Genomic DNA, 15,964 nt, shown 5'->3' on the forward strand with positions numbered 1-15,964 from the left:
GGGAACCAGAAACAAAAGAAATCCTCACAAGCCAGGTATGTCAGGGTGGGCACCTTGTGTCCCTTATGGATCTCAAAGAATAAGATTTAACTAGGTAAGAACATAAATATCCTTTTCTTCTCTCCATAGGGGACACAAGGATAATGCTGGGGTGTCCTAAATCAATTCCCCTAAGGGAGGGGGTGCTCCTGAGCTGCACTGAGAATTCTCTGCGCAAATGCTGTGTCTGCAGAGGTGAAAGTGTCAAAGGAATAAAAACGGATAAACAAGTGGACAGAAGACCAAGTGGCCACTCTGCAAAAGTTGCTCAACCGAGGCACCCCAGCGAGCTGCCCAAGTACCTTCTGACCTGATGGTGCAGGCAGGTCTGCCCGCGCGCACACCAAGGTCTGCTTCATAGCCGGCCGGCGCAGTTTGTGAAAACCATAGAGCACCCAAAAGGGAAATCGGACTTACGGATATCCCTAGTGCGGTCTACAAAGGTACAAAGGGCTCATCCAAAGAGGCCTCCTCCGGTGTATAAACAAGTTACTGAAAAGCCGGAACCACAATCACCTGGTTGATGTGGAACTACCTTCGGTAGGTAGCCTAACCTAACGTGTCCGAAGAACGATCCGGTCCGAGTGAAAGACCAGAAACAGAGTCACGACAGTGTGCTCAAGACCAACACTCTCCGGGCCAACGCGCTTGGCGGAAGGAACAGTTTTCCACGTAAGCCAGCTAATGTCTAAAGGCTCGTAGGGAGAAGACAGAAAAGCCCTAAGCACTAAAGACAAGTCCAATGGAGCCACCGAAGAAACAAAAAGGGGGCTGCACGTGGAGGACTCCCTGAAAGAAAGATCTGACGTCAGGCAACAACGCAAGCCATCTCTGAAAGAGTACAGAAAGGGCTGAAACCTGAACCTTCAGGGATGAAAGGTGAAGACCCAAATCCAGGCCTGTTTGCAGGAAGGAGAGGAGCTGGGGAAAGACGAAAGGACCTATGGTATATTTACTAAAGTGTGGGTTTTTAAAAATGGAGATGTTGCCCATAGCAACCAATCAGATTCTACTTAACACTCCTCTAGCAGCTTCCAGAAGATAACTAGAATCTGATTGGTTGCTATGGGCAACATCTCTACTTCTAAAAACCCGCACTTTTAAATATAACCCCTAGAGTTAAGCCCCCTGGCCGAACACCAAGAGAAGTAATTCCTCCAAACCCAATACAAAATCTTAGATAAAGGGGGTTTGCAAGCACTGAGCATGGTACGAATGATCTACCTGTAAAAGCCCTTGGCTCTCACAATGGAAGTCTCAAGAGCCTCCCCGTCAAAGCAAGATAGGCCAGATCTGGCCGGAAGCGGGCCCTGAGAAAGAAGATCCAGCTGAGAGAAAAACGCAGAGGAGCGACGATGGAAGGGCCATGAAGATCCGTGTACCAAGCTCGCCACAGCCAAATCGGGAGCCACGAGGATCACGATGCCGCCTACCACTTTCAATTTGCGGAGAACCCGCGGAATAAGCGAGATCGGAGGGAATGTGTACACGAGATGAAAGACCCACTAACTGCTAAGGCGTCCACCAGCAGAGCTCCTGGATCCCTTGTGCGAGAACAGTACCTCAGCAACTTTTGGTTGTGTCAAGATGCCATCAAGACTATGTCTGTCAGGCCTCAGCGATGAACCAGAAGCTGAAAGACATCTGGATGAAGAGCCCACTCTTCCGAGTGAATGTCTTGGTAGCTTAGGAAGTCAGTTTCCAAATTCTGGACTCCTGGAATGAAGACCGCTGACAGAGCTGGAAGATGAAGCTCTAGCCAGCTAAGAATGCGACTCACCTCCTTCATGGTACCACAACTGCGAGTGCCTCCCTGGTGGTTGATGTAGGCAATGGCAGATATGTTGCCAGACTGAACCTGGACCGGACAATGCTGGAGGAGCGGTTGCGCTCGACACAAGAGCATGAAAGAACGCTTGGAGCTCCAGAATGTTGATTAGAAGGCGGCTCTCCTGAACTGTCCACTGACGCTGAAAGGACTGCTAGCAGGTTACTGTCCCCCACCCATGCAGACTGGCATCGGTGGGGAGCAGAACCCAATTCTAAATCCAACAGAGGCCATCCCTTATCCAAGTGGGACACCTGGAGCCACCTGAGAGAGGATGATGCTCTGTGTCTTAACCTGAAAATAGGATCCGTTCCATCGGGTCAGAACTTCCCTCTGAGAGGCAGAGAGTGAAATTGGGCATACTCCACAATGTCGAAGGTGGAAACTAGTGAGCCCAGGATCCTCATGCAGAAGTGAATGGGCACTTGGTGGTGTTGCAAGAACCTGCACATCTTGTCCTGAAGGTCCAGAAGCCTGTCCGCCGGAAGGAAGACTCTCTGAACAGTGGAGTCCAGTAAGGCCCCAAAGGTGGAGCATCTGCTGAGACGCAGTTAAATATCTTCTCCAATTGATGATCCACCCATGAGACTGGAGAAGATCTATTGGCAGATAAAGATGTTCACTGAGGACATCCGGAGACTGGACCAGGATAAGATCATCCAAGTAAGAGAGAATCCGGACACCCCTGCGCCGCAAATGAGCTGCCATGACCACTATGACTTTCGTGAAGACACGAGGAGCCGTGGAAGATCAAATGGCAAAGCCCAATACTGGTGATGGTCCCCTCGGGCTCCAAACCAGAGGAAGCACTGGTGACTAATCTGGAAAGGAATATGTAAGTAGGACACCCAAGGAGGCCATGAAATCCCCTGGTACCAACGCCAGAATGATGGAACACAGAGATTCCATGCGAAACCTGGGGAAGCTGGCTGGAGGCTGTGAATGGGACCGCTCGCTGCGCATCTGTGCAGTACCATATACAGAGACCAATCTGGACTGGATCCTGCGTGGAGAGACCAACAGACGTGTGTAAACAGAGGAGCTCCCACCTCCTCCTTGTCCACCTCCACAGGTGTCTTGGTCTTGGAGGACATGGTAGAATCCAAGGTAATCCCCTGTAGCAACAGACTTGTTCAATAAGGGGAAGGTGCAATGAATGTAAAGCCGCACCAATTGATAAGTGGGGCATAAATAAAAGGGGAACACAGTGAACCCTTCACCCTGTTAATACAGGGGCTAACTGCCAGAAGTACACAGAGAGACTGCATAGAGTTAAACAGGACAGAAAAACTGACAGGCATAATGAGATGTGGTCAGGATGCCGACCGCTAGAATCCCGACACTGAAGCCCGGCATGGGACTAAAGTTAGGCGTCTAAATACCGACGCCTATTATTAGCCCTACGCTGAAATCCCTACGCCCGGCATACCGAACGTAGGTATGCCGGTCATCGGGAGCAGTTAGCCGCGGGAAGTGGGGAGGATTAGGCATCCCCTGGGACTTAGGGTTACACTAGGTGAAGGGGGGGTAAGGCACCACTGGGGGGAGTTTTAAGGTGGGGGGTTAGGCGCCACGGGGAGACTTAGGGTTAGGCACCACTCCCCGCGTCTCAGGGTTAGGCACCCCCAAGGGAAGGTTTTTTTTTTGGGGGGGGGGGGGGGGGGGTTAACTACAACTTACCAGCTTGTCGTCGGGATTGTGTGCTGCTGGGCTTCCTTTGTCGGGATTTGAACCGGCTGCTTTTAAGCAGTCGGTATTCAGTCAAAGACTATCTGTTTAGTGCCCAGAACTTCTGCATAACCTATACCCCCGTATTATCCCTGTGTCCCCTATGGTGAGAGAAGAAAACTGAGTGACAAAACTACACTGCTAGCTTGCACTAATCAATCTGATGTGGGCATTTGTACATCTGTGTGCGACAGAGTCTGCATCTGTGTAAGAAGTGCTGTGACGTGAGCAGTCGCTGCATTTTATGCTCACACCAAGTTCCTGTGTGCTTCATCTGCAGCCCGGTGTCTCTAGTGCACTGAGAGTGGAGTTTTGCTGCATCTGTGATGTGAATACGATGCAACATCTAAGGAAAAACACGGTACGCTGCTCCTCTCGGAGCGTCTCGTGCAGTATGGCATATAGACGCTAGGTGTATGACGACACATCTGTACAGGGCCGGACTGCCCATCTGGCAAATGCCAAAAGGGCCGATGGTCAGATGGGCCGGTCCGATGTCAAACCCTGCCCGAGCAGTTCTGCCACCCGGCACTCGGCGCGGCAGTGATATTGAAAAATGGGGTTTGCCACAAGAACAAGACCCCTGTGACTCATGGCACACCCTTATGAGATGTAACCACGCCCCTTATGAGATGTAACCACGCCCCTTATGAGATGTAACCACGCCCCTTTTGCAGGCGTGCCAGCAGGGGGACTGCAGCGTATGACAACTAAGTTCCTGCAAAGAGGATATTTGACGACAGCTAAACAAAAAGCTTTGGCAATTCCAAGAGTAGATGCGTTTACAGCGTCCGCTAAATAAAAAAAAAACTCTGCCCGTTAGCTATTAGGCTGGCTCTGGAGAAAAAACAGACAGAACAACCCGTGGCCAAACATTTTAGGGTTAAAAAAAAAAGCAGTCTGTCTACATTAAGATATATAATTGATTGTGTTTCAGAAGACCATAGAGACAGATATTACTTCAAAGGGAAACCCGGTGGATTAATTATCTTAACACGGTCAGTCTTAATGGACTGAATGAACAGCTTACCTTTAATAGATTTCTATAATTCCTTTTTTCGCTGTTTGAGAGAATATATATATATGTAGGCAAAGGGGGGTGGCACTCCAGGATTTTGAAAGTCAAGAATAACTGCAAAGGACTTGTAACGGCTGCCTGATGACTGTTTGTGATTAAACCAAAATGTTGCACGTCCATTGCAGTTATTCTTGACTTTCAAAATCCTGGAGTGCCACCCCCTTTGCCTATGACCGTTCATGACATTTTTTGCTTGTTTGTGCACCCGGGTATGCGGATTTAGAATGGTGAGTGCCGGCTCAGAGTTATATATAGAAGATGTATCTTGACAAAGGTCCACGCACGGGACCGAACCATCGATGTAGCTGTAACCTACATGAAATAAAATAATTTTTCAATGAAGACTGGTGAGTGCACCCCTGAAATTAATATAAATTTTTATTTTATATATTATATATATATATATATATATATATATATATATATAGTGTTCCCTCTAGCTCCAGCGGGAGGCAGGGCGCCGGAACTAGAGAGGGCATGCCCGGCGCGCGCGCGACCGAGAAGGGGGCGTGGTCATTGGAAAAGGGGCGTGTCTATAAGACGCGTCCCCTTTTCGTCACTCTTGGGGGCGTGCCCGGCACTTACGGACACGCCGGGCAGCCCCCAAGCCCTGCAGACAGGGAGACTAGATGCCGGGCGCATGCGCCCGGCGTCTATTCTCCGGCGGTGACAGGGTCACCGCATGTTTCTCCACCCGCGGGACACTGCGTCCCGCAGGTGAGAACGGCTCCCGCAGGCTGTGAGGACAGGGCGCTTTTTGCCCCGCCAAAACAGCCTAGCGGGAACGCTATATATATATATAGTCCCGAATGCCTGGCACTCCTATGTGAAAATCAAGCAACGTGCCTGGTGCCCCTCCTGGACAATGTGTAGAAACTGGGTGGGTGGATGGCGCACTCTTGGCTATATTAATTCAAATTAAGAACCACGCCAGGACAAGCGTATATCGACGTTTTTGAGTTTTAACTCCTTTATCAAGATAAAAGGAGTTAAAACTCAGAAACGTCGATATACGCTTGTCCTAGTGTGGTTCTTTATTTGAATTAATATAGCCAAGAGTGCCACCCGCCCACCAATTTTTTATATATATATTATATATACACACATACACGTATATACACACACAGGTTGAGTCTCCCATATCCAAATGTTCCAAAATACAGATTTCTTTTTTTAGCATGGCATTTTGTTTTTTAATGGTTCAATGCATACAAACTTTGTTTAAAGCACTAAATTATTAAAAGTATTGTTTAAAATTACCTTCAGGCTTTGTGTATAAGGTGTTTATAAAACACAAATTAATTTCATGTACCGTATATACTCGAGTATAAGCCGACCCGAATATAAGCCGAGGTACCTACTTTTACCCCAAAAAACTGGGAAAACTTATTGACTCGAGTATAAGCCTAGTGTGGGAAATGGCAGCAGCTGGTAGTGCCCCCAGTAGTAATCCCCCCTTTCAGTGCCTCCAGTAGTAATCCCTCCCTGGTAGTACCCCCAGTGGTAATCCCCCCTTTTAGTGCCCCCTGTAGTAATCCCCCACTGGTAGTGCCCCCTGTAGTAATCCTCCCCTGGTAGTTCCCCCTGTAGTAATCCCACCCTGGTAGTGCCCCCTGTAGTAATCCCCCCCTGGTAGTTCTCCCAGTGGTAATCCCCCCTTTTAGTGCCCCCTGTAGTAATCGCCCCCTGGTAGTGCCCCCAGTATTCCCCCCCCAGTAGAGGGAGACGTGACAAGAATAAAATACACAAACTTTGTTTGAGCCTCAAAATTCTTGAAAATATTGTATAAAATTACCTGCAGGCTATGTGTTTAAGGTGTATATGAAACATACAGTGCATCCGGAAAGTATTTCCCATGCTTCACTTTTTCCACATGTTGTTAAGTTACAGCCTTATTCCAAAATTCTACCCACAATACCCCATAATGACAATGTGTAAAAAGTTTTTTTTTAGTTTTTTGCAAATTCAATTAAAAAAAAAAAAAAAAAACACTGAGAAATCACATGTACACAGCCTTTACCATGAAGATCAAAATTGAGCTCAGGTGCACACTGTTTCCACTGATCATCCTTGAGATGTTCCTACAGCTTTATTGGAGTCCACCTTTGGTAAATTCAGTTGGTTGGACATGATTTTTGAAAGGCATACACCTGTCTATGTAAGGTCCCACACTTGACAGTGCATGCAAGAGCACAAACCAAGCATGAAGTCAAAGGAATTATCTGTAGACCTCCAAGACAGGATTGTCTTGAGGCACAAATCTGGGGAAGGGTACAGAAAAATATCTGCTGCTCTGAAGGTCCCAAAGAGCACAGTGGCCTCCATCATCTGTAAATGGAAGAAGTTCAGAACCACCAGGACTCTTCCAAGAGTTGGCTGGCCGTCTAAACTGAGCGATCGTGGGAGAAGGGCCCTAGTCAGGGAGGTGACCGAGAACCCGATGGTTACTCTGTCAGAGCTACAGCATTCCTCTGTGGAGAGAGGAGAACCTTCCTGAAGGACAACCATCTCTGCAGCAATCCACCAATCAGGCCTGTATGGTAGAGGGGCCAGACGGAAGCCACTCCTTAGTAAAAAAAAAAGCACATGGCAGCCCGCCCGGAGTTTGCCAAAATGCACCTGAAGGGCTCTCAGACCATGAGAGACAAAGATTGAACTCTTTGGCGTGAATGCCAGGCGTTATGTTTGGAGGAAACCAGGCACGGCTCATCACCAGGCCAATACCATCCCTACAATGAAGCATGGTGGTGGCAACATCATGCTGTGGGGATGTTTTTCAGTGGCAGGAACTGGGAGACTAGTCAGGATAGAGGGAAAGATGAATGCAGCAATGTACAGAGACATCCTGGATGAAAACCTGCTCCAGAGCGCTCGACCTCAGACTGGGGCGACGGTTCATCTTTCAGCAGGACAATGACCCTAAGCACACAGCCAAGATATCAAAGGAGTGGCTTCAGGACAACTCTGTGAATGTCCTTGAGTGGCCCAGCCAGAGCCCAGACTTGAATCCGATTGAACAACTCTGGAGAGATCTGAAAATGGCTGTGCACCGACGCTTCCCATCGAGCCTGATGGAGCAAAGGCTGTGAATACTTATGTACATGTGATTTCTTCCTTTTTTTTAATGAAATTTGCAAAAACACTTTTTACACGTTGTCATTATGGGGTATTATGTGTAGAATTTTGAGGACAAAAATGTATTTATTCCATTTTGGAATAAGGCTGTAACATAATAAAATGTGGAAAAAGTGAAGCGTTGTGAATACTTTCCGGATGCACTGTAAATGCATTCTGTGTTTAGATTTCGGTCCCATTCCCAAGATATTTCATTATGGTATGCAAATATTCCAAAATACGGAATATTCCGATATCCAATTAGCCTTGGTCCCAAGTATTTTGGATATGACATACATACACACACTTTCTTTCAATATGATCTTTTTCTGCTGACATTGGTATTTGTCTACAAAAATTCACTGTTTCTCTCTCAGATATTTGTATGTTATTTTTGCTTGTGTTTTTGGTTGTAGTCTGGGTGATTGGTTTCTATGCACACCGCATCCGCAAAGTGTTAGTCAATGAAGTCATCGCGGGTGCAACTTGGCACACTACTTACGTGGTAGGAAGCCGGCGTGGCCTTTCTGAGCACTGGGTGAAGGTATTTAAGGTAAGATTTGTGTATGTCTGTTGACCTGATGAAAATGTACTTGGATAAATTGAAACCTTGACTTGTTAGCCGGACTCCTTGGCTTCTTTTTGACACTTAATTCCTGAGAGTGCCGCCACCCACCTGCGGGGTTATGTGATTACTTTGGAGGGCACCCAGGTCCTTGCTACAAATGTGCTGAGTGACCTACGATGTATGCAACTCGGACGCACCAGCAGACTGCCGAATAATTTGACATGCGACACTTATATATCTGTGTACGGCAATCTAGCGGCCACAGCTTTTTTAATTCCAAGTTCCGATGTGCCTCATATACAGACTCAGGTGCACACAGATATACAGGTGTCACAGTCTGCTGGTGCGCCCTAGTCACATTGCCACTCAGTGTTATCCTTTCCCAGGTTACAACTTGCCTGTGGCACTGGTATGCAAATATATGGGGAGGAGACAGATGCAACAGCAGCTTTCTATTGGAGGAAAGAAGAAACCGCCACTGGCACTGTGCTGTGGGCAGGGGTGCCCCATGTCCTCAGCATTCAGTTACATGTACTGATATGTCTGGGTTACGGGGGCAAATGTGACGAGAAGTCCAGGGCATTTTACTTTTAAAGAAAACATAAGTGAATAACACACGGGCGTGCAATGTGTATAATACATATAGTACAATGATGCGCTAAGTTACACGGCATCTGTGATCCAGGTTAGCAGACAAGACACTGGAGAAGCCTCTTCTCTACCAGACAGTGCCTGGGATTTACCCGAGATGCTTAGCTTGGGTAAATAACACAAGCGGCCACAAATGGTAGGTGAGGTCCTCTTCACATGCCAATGATTTAGCTCATTATACAGTGTTTAGAAATATGTATGTATGCATGGAAACAGGGTACGTAGCCAGGTAACCGCAGGACATGTTTGTAACTGTACCTGCTGTGATACATTGATTCCTAGAATCCCGGGGTAACATAATAATGAAATGCCGGGAAGGACAGATTATAGTCTGTGCCAAATTACCTGTAGCAATGGATTTTATCCAATGACATCCTACACCACAGTACCGTAGACACTGTTTATTTTGGGTCCTGATCAATTACAAGTCTCAAGCGTCTGCGTGTTATATAGGATTTATGGGGTAATGCAATGGAATCAGGTCTGGTGCAGTGTTATGACATCAAACATCTTTCATTATCTATACATAGTATAAAACCAGTCCCTGGTAGACGTGTGTGTGTGTGTGTGTGTGTTCGGGATAATCTCGGGAACCACTGGACGGATTTTGAGGCAGTTGTCACTATTCTATAGAACGGATCAGGGAACTTTTTGACCTTTTACCCCAAAATATATTTAGATACGCAGACGTTACCCCCTTGATTTGGAAGTAAATCATATAGTAGTGCCCCCATATAATGCCCCTGTAGTAGTGCCCCCATATAATGCCCCTGTAGTGCTGCGTGTACAAAAAAAACAAACACTTACCTTAATCCCCGCTCCTGCATTCGCCGCCGTCCTGTCCGCCCAGCTGCTCCTCGGAACTATAGGAGACACGTCATGACGTCTCGCCCATAGTGCGCATGGAGAGAGCCGGAAGCTGGAGTTCAGAAGAGAACTCCAGCCTCCGGCTAACGCGGCGCTGCAGGGAAGCAGCCGGGCGCCCGCTGGTAATAACATCTCGGCGTCCGGCTTAGAGCCTCCCTGCGGCACAGCCGGGCATGCATATGAATCATTCTATATTATAGTATGATTCATATGCATGCCCGGCTGTCCGTCCATTACCCCCAGGAATTTCATTTTTACCCCATGTGGGGTAATTTGCCCCTGTTCCCCAACCACTGCTATAGAGCATGTGTGATGAGGAAGGTTTAGGTGTATGACACAAGGGAGCAGAGCAGTGATATTAGTGATGTAGGTGTCACTAGTGTATAGAGCATGTGTGGAGGAAGGATTAGGTGTATGACAGTAATGTATGACAATAGGGAGCAGAGCAGTGATGAGATTAGATTTAGATGTCACTAGTGTATAGAGCATGTGTGGAGGAAGGATTAGGTGTAGGACACAGTAATGTATGACAATAGGGAGCAGAGCAGTGATATTAGTGATGTAGATGTCACTAGTGTATAGAGCATGTGTGGAGGAAGGATTAGGTGTATGACAAAGTAATGTATGACAATAGGGAGCAGAGCAGTGATGATATTAGTGATGTAGGGGTCACTAGTGTATAGAGCATGTGTGGAGGAAGGATTAGGTGTATGACACAGTAATGTATGACAATAGGGAGCAGAGCACTGATGATATTAGTGATGTAGGTGTCACTAGTGTATAGAGCATGTGTGGAGGAAGGATTAGGTGTATGACACAGTAATGTATGACACAAGGGAGCAGAGCAGTGATGATATTAGTGATGTAGGTGTCACTAGTGTATAGAGCATGTGTGGAGGAAGGATTAGGTGTATGACACAGTAATGTATGACAATAGGGAGCAGAGCAGTGATGATATTAGTGATGTAGGTGTCACTAGTGTATAGAGCATGTGTGGAGGAAGGATTAGGTGTAGGACACAGTAATGTATGACAATAGGGAGCCGGGCAGTGATATTAGCGATGTAGATGTCACTAGTGTATAGAGCAAGTGTGGAGGAAGGATTAGGTGTATGACACAGTAATGTATGACAATAGGGAGCAGAGCAGTGATGATATTAGTGATGTAGGGGTCACTAGTGTATAGAGCATGTGTGGAGGAAGGATTAGGTGTATGACACAGTAATGTATGACACAAGGGAGCAGAGCAGTGATGATATTAGTGATGTAGGTGTCACTAGTGTATAGAGCATGTGTGGAGGAAGGATTAGGTGTATGACACAGTAATGTATGACACAAGGGAGCCGAGCAGTGATGATATTAGTGATGTAGGTGTCACTAGTGTATAGAGCATGTGTGGAGGAAGGATTAGGTGTATGACACAGTAATGTATGACAATAGGGAGCCGGGCAGTGATGATATTAGTGATGTAGGGGTCACTAGTGTATAGAGCATGTGTGGAGGAAGGATTAGGTGTATGACACAGTAATGTATGATAATAGGGAGCAGAGCAGTGATGATATTAGTGATGTAGGTGTCACTATACTATAGAGCATGTGAGGAGGAAGGATTAGGTGTATGTAACATTGATGTATGACAATAGGGAGCAGAGCAGTGATGATATTAGTGATGTAGCTGTCACTAGTATATAGAGCATGTGTGGAGGAAGGATTAGGTGTAGGACACAGTAATGTATGACACAAGGGAGCAGAGCAGTGATGATATTAGTGATGTAGGGGTCACTAGTGTATAGAGCATGTGTGGAGGAAGATTTAGGTGTAGGACACAGTAATGTATGACAACAGGGAGCAGAGCAGTGATGATATTAGTGATGTAGCTGTCACTAGTATATAGAGCATGTGTGGAGGAAGGATTAGGTGTATGACACAGTAATGTATGACACAAGGGAGCAGAGCAGTGATGATATTAGTGATGTAGGGGTCACTAGTGTATAGAGCATGTGTGGAGGAAGGATTAGGTGTATGACACAGTAATGTATGATAATAGGGAGCAGAGCAGTGATGATATTAGTGATGTAGGTGTCACTATACTATAGAGCATGTGAGGAGGAAGGATTAGGTGTATGTAACATTGATGTATGACAACAGGGAGCAGAGCAGTGATGATATTAGTGATGTAGGTGTCAATAGTGTATAGAGCATGTGTGGAGGAAGGATTAGGTGTATGACACAGTAATGTATGACAATAGGGAGCAGAGCAGTGATGATATTAGTGATGTAGATGTCACTAGTGTATAGAGCATGTGTGGAGGAAGGATTAGGTGAATGACACAGTAATGTATGACAATAGGGAGCAGAGCACTGATGATATTAGTGATGTAGCTGTCACTAGTGTATAGAGCATGTGTGGAGGAAGGATTAGGTGTATGACACAGTAATGTATGACACAAGGGAGCAGAGCAGTGATGATATTAGTGATGTAGCTGTCACTAGTATATAGAGCATGTGTGGAGGAAGGATTAGGTGTATGACACAGTAATGCATGACACAAGGGAGCAGAGCAGTGATGATATTAGTGATGTAGGGGTCACTAGTGTATAGAGCATGTGTGGAGGAAGGATTAGGTGTATGACACAGTAATGTATGATAATAGGGAGCAGAGCAGTGATGATATTAGTGATGTAGGTGTCACTATACTATAGAGCATGTGAGGAGGAAGGATTAGGTGTATGTAACATTGATGTATGACAACAGGGAGCAGAGCAGTGATGATATTAGTGATGTAGCTGTCACTAGTATATAGAGCATGTGTGGAGGAAGGATTAGGTGTATGACACAGTAATGTATGACAATAGGGAGCAGAGCAGTGATGATATTAGTGATGTAGCTGTCACTAGTGTATAGAGCATGTGTGGAGGAAGGATTAGGTGTAGGACACAGTAATGTATGACAATAGGGAGCAGAGCAGTGATGATATTAGTGATGTAGGTGTCACTAGTGTATAGAGCATGTGTGGAGGAAGGATTAGGTGTATGACACAGTAATGTATGACAATAGGGAGCAGAGCAGTGATGATATTAGTGATGTAGATGTCACTAGTGTATAGAGCATGTGTGGAGGAAGGGTTAGGTGTAGGACACAGTAATGTATGACACAAGGGAGCAGAGCAGTGATGATATTAGTGATGTAGCTGTCACTAGTGTATAGAGCATGTGTGGAGGAAGGATTAGGTGTAGGACACAGTAATGTATGACAATAGGGAGCAGAGCAGTGATGATATTAGTGATGTAGCTGTCACTATTGTATAGAGCATGTGTGGAGGAAGGATTAGGTGTATGACACAGTAATGTATGACAATAGGGAGCAGAGCAGTGATGATATTAGTGATGTAGGTGTCACTAGTGTATAGAGCATATGTGGAGGAAGGATTAGGTGAATGACAGTAATGTATGACAATAGGGAGCCGGGCAGTAATGATATTAGTGATGTAGGTGTCACTAGTGTATAGAGCATGTGTGGAGGAAGGATTAGGTGTATGACACAGTAATGTATGACACAAGGGAGCAGAGCAGTGATGATATTAGTGATGTAGCTGTCACTAGTGTATAGAGCATGTGTGGAGGAAGGATTAGGTGTATGTAACAGTAATGTATGACAATAGGGAGCAGAGCAGTGATGATATTAGTGATGTAGCTGTCACTAGTGTATAGAGCATGTGTGGAGGAAGGATTAGGTGTAGGACACAGTAATGTATGACACAAGGGAGCAGAGCAGTGATGATATTAGTGATGTAGCTGTCACTAGTGTATAGAGCATGTGTGATGAGGAAGGATTAGGTGTATGACACAGTAATGTATGACACAAGGGAGCAGAGCAGTGATGATATTAGTGATGTAGCTGTCACTAGTGTATAGAGCATGTGTGGAGGAAGGATTAGGTGTATGTAACAGTAATGTATGACACAAGGGAGCAGAGCAGTGATGATATTAGTGATGTAGCTGTCACTAGTGTATAGAGCATGTGTGGAGGAAGGATTAGGTGTATGTAACATTGATGTATGACAATAGGGAGCTGAGCAGTGATGATATTAGTGATGTAGCTGTCACTAGTGTATAGAGCATGTGTGGAGGAAGGATTAGGTGTAGGACACAGTAATGTATGACAATAGGGAGCAGAGCAGTGATGATATTAGTGATGTAGATGTCACTAGTGTATAGAGCATGTGTGGAGGAAGGATTAGGTGTAGGACACAGTAATGTATGACAATAGGGAGCAGAGCAGTGATATTAGTGATGTAGATGTCACTAGTGTATAGAGCATGTGTGGAGGAAGGATTAGGTGTATGACAAAGTAATGTATGACAATAGGGAGCAGAGCAGTGATGATATTAGTGATGTAGGTGTCACTAGTGTATAGAGCATGTGTGGAGGAAGGATTAGGTGTATGACACAGTAATGTATGACACAAGGGAGCAGAGCAGTGATGATATTAGTGATGTAGATGTCACTAGTGTATAGAGCATGTGTGGAGGAAGATTTAGGTGTAGGACACAGTAATGTATGACACAAGGGAGCAGAGCAGTGATGATATTAGTGATGTAGGTGTCAATAGTGTATAGAGCATGTGTGGAGGAAGGATTAGGTGTATGACACAGTAATGTATGACAACAGGGAGCAGAGCAGTGATGATATTAGTGATGTAGCTGTCACTAGTGTATAGAGCATGTGTGGAGGAAGGATTAGGTGTATGTAACATTGATGTATGACAATAGGGAGCTGAGCAGTGATGATATTAGTGATGTAGCTGTCACTAGTGTATAGAGCATGTGTGGAGGAAGGATTAGGTGTATGACACAGTAATGTATGACACAAGGGAGCAGAGCAGTGATGATATTAGTGATGTAGCTGTCACTAGTGTATAGAGCATGTGTGGAGGAAGGATTAGGTGTATGTAACATTGATGTATGACAATAGGGAGCAGAGCAGTGATGATATTAGTGATGTAGATGTCACTAGTGTATAGAGCATGTGTGGAGGAAGGATTAGGTGTATGACACAGTAATGTATGACAATAGGGAGCAGAGCAGTGATGATATTAGTGATGTAGGTGTCACTAGTGTATAGAGCATGTGTGGAGGAAGGATTTGGTGTATGACACAGTAATGTATGACACAAGGGAGCAGAGCAGTGATGATATTAGTGATGTAGATGTCACTAGTGTATAGAGCATGTGTGGAGGAAGGATTAGGTGTATGACACAGTAATGTATGACAATAGGGAGCAGAGCAGTGATGATATTAGTGATGTAGCTGTCACTAGTGTATAGAGCATGTGTGGAGGAAGGATTAGGTGTATGACACAGTAATGTATGACAATAGGGAGCAGAGCAGTGATGCCATTAGTGATGTAGGTGTCACTAGTGTATAGAGCATGTGTGGAGGAAGGATTAGGTGTAGGACACAGTAATTATGACAATAGGGAGCCGGGCAGTGATATTAGTGATGTAGGTGTCACTACTGTATAGAGCATGTGTGGAGGAAGGATTAGGTGTAGGACACAGTAATGTATGACAATAGGGAGCTGGGCAGTGATATTAGTGATGTAGGTGTCACTAGTGTATAGAGCATGTGTGGAGGCAGGATTCGGTGTAGGACACAGTAATGTATGACAATAGGGAGCAGAGCAGTGATGATATTAGTGATGTAGCTGTCACTATTGTATAGAGCATGTGAGGAGGAAGGATTAGGTGTATGTAACATTGATGTATGACAATAGGGAGCTGAGCAGTGATGATATTAGTGATGTAGCTGTCACTAGTATATAGAGCATGTGTGGAGGAAGGATTACGTGTATGACACAGTAATGTATGACAATAGGGAGCCGGGCAGTGATGATATTAGTGATGTAGGTGTCACTAGTGTATAGAGCATGTGTGGAGGAAGGATTAGGTGTATGACACAGTAATGTATGACAATAGGGAGCAGAGCAGTGATGATATTAGTGATGTAGATGTCACTAGTGTATAGAGCATGTGTGGAGGAAGATTTAGGTGTAGGACACAGTAATGTATGACACAAGGGAGCAGAGCAGTGAT

The 15,964-nt window shown here is 45.5% G+C and overlaps 1 long non-coding RNA gene across 1 annotated transcript in view; it reads left to right on the top strand.

Moving 5' to 3' along the window:
- Positions 1–15,964, top strand: part of LOC148532615 (uncharacterized) — a 45,996-nt gene that overhangs the window by 14,263 nt on the left and 15,769 nt on the right. The window contains exon 2 of the long non-coding RNA XR_015877711.1: positions 8,204–8,340. This is a non-coding gene — a long non-coding RNA (uncharacterized LOC148532615). The remainder of the gene's footprint in view (positions 1–8,203; positions 8,341–15,964) is intronic.

The sequence above is a fragment of the Taudactylus pleione genome, unplaced genomic scaffold (genome assembly GCF_031769625.1).
Source record: "Taudactylus pleione unplaced genomic scaffold, aTauple2 ptg000073l, whole genome shotgun sequence".
In the NCBI taxonomy this organism is placed as follows: domain Eukaryota; kingdom Metazoa; phylum Chordata; class Amphibia; order Anura; family Myobatrachidae; genus Taudactylus; species Taudactylus pleione.